A 4,414-nucleotide genomic window follows, 5' to 3' on the forward strand; every position below is an offset into this window, starting at 1 on the left:
TGTACATGTTGAAAAAATATTTGAGGAATAAATTCCTGGAAATGGAATTGGCATGTGAAAGTACGTGGACTTTCAAAATGTGGAATAACTAGTTATTAACAGGCTTGGCATCAGGAATCAGTGTTATTTCAGTCATCATAGATTTTTTTCCTTGATGACGTTGTAATCTTGCTTTAGACAGAAATCGAAGCTAAGATTCCTCTGCAATTGGAAAATGATGCTTCTTAAGGCAGAATTACCCTTGTTGGCGCTCTGCTTGTGTCACTGGGATGAGAAAAAGGTGGCAACCCTGCCCAACAGTCCCCAGCAGGGCAAGTCTGGGAGGCCATGGGAGGAGGCAGGCCAAGGGCTAGTACCTTCAGGTGTCAAAATCTGGAGCTCCAGAGAGGGGCTGAGTTTTCCATGCAGATCAGTGATTTGTGCTCAACCCACGATCAGTGTCTGGAGCCCTACAGTGATGAAGCAGGAAAGCCCAGAGGAGCCCCTGAAGACCTTTCTGGATGTGACACTCTGTGAGAGAGTGAACAGGGCAGCATTCCGCCTCTGTTGTTATCTTTCTCTCCTTCTCTCCTCCCCTTCAAATAGCTTACGGTATTTCCATTCCAACTGTGAATATATTTTTTCTCTGATGGGACCAGAGCCATGTGTTTCTGGATGCGTTTGCTTCTGAAGACCACTGTCTTCGCATGCCACTTTTTCAAGTAAGCAGGGATATTTCACTTTGGCTCAGTCACAGCTCCTGTTGCTGGTTGACACACTTCCTGCCAACCGCTAGGAGCTGTTTTTCTTGTTCCTGCTCCTAGTCCTTCTTGTTGGTTTCCCCCAGGCAGTGCAGCAATAATCTTAATGTGCAACTGTGTTTTAATAGTCAATTTAGGCTATTAAAATAAAATAGCACACGATAAAACGACTGCACTGATGAGCGCCCTCCAAATGGCAGATCCCAAGGAGATGGTTTGCTTTTTAAGGGACAGCAGTATTGGATTGGAGTTATGGGAGCAGGCATCAGCTGTCTTATGCCATCCTCTCAAGGTGGTTTGTCTTTTGCCCTTCAAATGGTCTCTCTTTGTTTGCTGAGATTCTCCATCGAGGGTGGCCACTGAAGGGTTATCACTAAAGGAGACCTTACCTGTCCATTATCAGGTGTGCAGTCTTCTGCATCCCCGCTCTGCCCTGACCAGAGAGAACTGGAGAAACCACTCCAGAGGGAGTCTCCAGGAGTTGTAGGTCTCTGGGCAGAGCACCAGGACTATCCCAATGTCAATGTTGACCAAGGAAAAACAGCAACATTCTCCTCTTGTTGGTTCCAGTTAAGAAACAAGAGAAAAATTAAGCTCAAGCAAAATGGGAATAGATGGTATTTTCAGTACCTCCAACTCACTTTTGACTTCTCTTTTCACTTAAACTTTGACCAAGTCATTCTTTAACCTCAGGCTGCTTCCCAACTCTTTCCCACATTTTTGACTTTTTTCTACTTTTCCCTGTAATCATTTTCCCTTTAAAAAATTCTCTCACAGTGGGTGCTGTGGTGTAGTGGGTGAAGCTGCCACCTACAGTGCCAGCATCCCATGTGGGTGCCGGTTCAAGTCCAGCTGATCCACTTCCAATCTGGCTCTCTGCTTTGTCCTGGGAAGGCAGCGGAGGATGACCCAAGTCCTTGGGCCCCTGTGCCTTCATGGGAGACCTGGAGGAGGCTCCTGGATCCCAGCTTTGGATTGTCTCAGCTCCGACTATTGTGGCCATTTGGAGAGCGAAGCAGTGAAGATCTCTCTCTCTCTCTCTCTCTCTCTCTCTCTCTCTCTCTCCTTCTGCCTATGCCTCTTTGTAACTCTGCCTTTCTGATAAATAAATAAATCATTTTTTAAAAAAATTTCTCTCAATCGCTTCTCGGCTAAGATCAAGTGTAGTATCTGTTCTTATCAGTTTCAAAAGCTCTCTCACAATTGCTCATTTCTGCCAATTGACAGTGTTTTCATGCAACAACTCTCTGGTTTTACTGATTGAAACTTAATTTATGAATTAGATTGCAATATAGCAAATATTCAGGGCAGTAGGTTAGCACTTAAGAAGGGGAAGTGTTCTTGGGCACTCTTTAAGTCAAAGTGTGTAAGTTTTGGCCTGCTCTGAATTTACACCTGTACCCTAAACCATTTTATTCCTTCATCCTTATGCTTTTTCTTTAAACTCCCAGTGTACATAATGCCATGTCAAGAGTTAATAGAAACAGATAGGAGTCCTGGGAAGTGCTAGACAAACCTAGGGTTGTCAGGTCTAAAATTAATCAGATGAGTTTTTATCAGAAGGATTTTTTTTTTTAAATTTTTGATCTGTATATCTTAGCTCTTAAAAAATCAAGGTATAATAGTTCATATTGGGTAAAGCTACACCTCAGAGTTTTTGCATTTTTTTATTTATTTGACAAGCAGAGAGATTGAGAGATAGACAGACAGCCACACACACACACACACACACACACACACACTGAGAGAGAGAGAGACAGAGGTCCTCTGATGGTTCACTCTCCAAATGCTTGCTGCCGCTGGGCTGAGCCTAGGCTGAAGCCAAGAACTCAACACAGATCTCCCACATGGATGCAGAAGCCCAATTACTCCAGCAATCAGAGCTGCCTCCAGAATCTAAATTGCAAATTAAATAAATAAACAATTTTTAAAGAAAAGAATATACATTTCTTTTGGAGGTTAAAATATTCCTAATTGATATGCTTACACTTGTTTTGGAGAGATCTATTTTCTCAATTACTTTCTATGAATAACTCTTAGTCTACTATAGTTCTTCTAAGAGTAGGGTAATGAAAAGTCAGCAAAAGAGGAAAATATGCAGATATCTGTACTGGAGTTAGTGTGAGGAAGAGAACTTAAAAATCAACCAACGATTCAACAAACCACTAATTTCACATCCACTGCTCCTGAGGGACAACAGACAATTCCTTCTTTCTTCATATGGCGCGTTGTTGCTTGTGTACCAGATCTCAAGAAAGAGTCAACTCCACATTGGGTGACTTTCAATGCTGACAGCCCAAGAAAACATATAGACCAAAGAGACAGGACAAGGCTTTGCCTACACAGCATATTAAAAAAGACTAATGGAAGGTAACACTTGCAGATAGGGTGGTTTTAGACTGGATATTTTTTCATTTAATTACAAAAAGGTGGAAATCATAGAAAAACTAAGAGCGGAGGGTAGTTCATGGATTTCCCGTGTCCTCCCTTCCTGGTCATATACAATGAGAAGTAATATCCAGATATTAGTAATTCTGCCTCCAACACCTAGCTTCTAGAATTATCATTTTTCCATGTGATCCTAATGGCTTGACCTGCCACTTGCCACTGAGAGATTGGGAACAGCTATCACGAAACTGTGCCCAAAGCAAACTACGATGCCCACGCAGTCATCAACTCTGGCAGAGGGTTTGTTGCCAGCCAAAATTGTAGTAGTCACAGGAAAGTAGAATCCCAATTTCCTTTTATGTATTCAAATCCTTCTTCCCTAATTTATTGAAATGCTCAAGCAAGTAGGAGTTCTAACATACAGACTTTTAAGCAGGTATTTCCTGATGCAACTTCCTTCAGGAAAGATGTGCCACACATATTTCAAGAAATAGTACAGTGACATTGGCATCACTCACATTGACAATGAGAAAAGACAGCTCTCATTCCCAACTGTTCACACAAGAGCACAAAAAATCACCTGGAAGTCCCAAAGATCTCACATTCCCTTTCTAAGACATGTTTCTCCTCAGGAATCTTCCAGAAAACCAAAGTTAATTAGTCCCAATTAGTCTCAGTTGGGTTCTGGTTTACATAAGTTCTAAGGAGAAATTACAAAAAAAAAAAAAAAAAATAATTACTGTCCGATTAATAAAATAAAAATTTAAGACCTATGAGGAATGATGACAATGTACATGATTTTACACTTTTTTTTTTTTTGACAGGCAGAGTGGACAGTGAGAGAGAGAGACAGAGAAAGGTCTTCCTTTTCCATTGGTTCACCCCGCAGTGGCCGCTGTGGCCAGCGCACTGCGGCCGGCGTACCATGCTGATCCAAAGGCAGGAGCCAGGTGCTTCTCCTGGTCTCCCATGAGGGTGCAGGGCCCAAGAACTTAGGCCATCCTCCACTGCACTCCCTGGCCACAGCAGAGAGCTGGCCTGGAAGAGGAGCAACCGGGACAGAATCTGGTGCCCAGACCGGGACTAGAACCCCGTGTGCCTGCGCTGCAGGTGGAGGATTAGCCTATCGAGCCGCAGCGCCGGCTGATTTTACACTTTCAAAACAATTACCTCTTCTCATATCTAAAATTGAGTAAGGAAGAAATTACAAATGTATAAAATATGATTTTTAAATTAAAAGATGTTAATTCAAGTTATCAGAATTTTGGAGAACTGGTTTATCCAAA

The 4,414-nt window shown here is 42.4% G+C and overlaps 1 non-coding gene across 1 annotated transcript; it reads left to right on the plus strand.

Moving 5' to 3' along the window:
* Positions 1-1,879: 1,879 nt before the first annotated feature.
* Positions 1,880-2,064, plus strand: LOC127483006 (U2 spliceosomal RNA). Its single transcript, XR_007908999.1, has one exon. It is a non-coding gene; the product is annotated as a U2 spliceosomal RNA (small nuclear RNA).
* Positions 2,065-4,414: the final 2,350 nt, after the last annotated feature.

Source organism: Oryctolagus cuniculus, chromosome 4 (genome assembly GCF_051225735.1).
Source record: "Oryctolagus cuniculus isolate XC-2025 breed Fujian yellow rabbit chromosome 4, ASM5122573v1, whole genome shotgun sequence".
In the NCBI taxonomy this organism is placed as follows: domain Eukaryota; kingdom Metazoa; phylum Chordata; class Mammalia; order Lagomorpha; family Leporidae; genus Oryctolagus; species Oryctolagus cuniculus.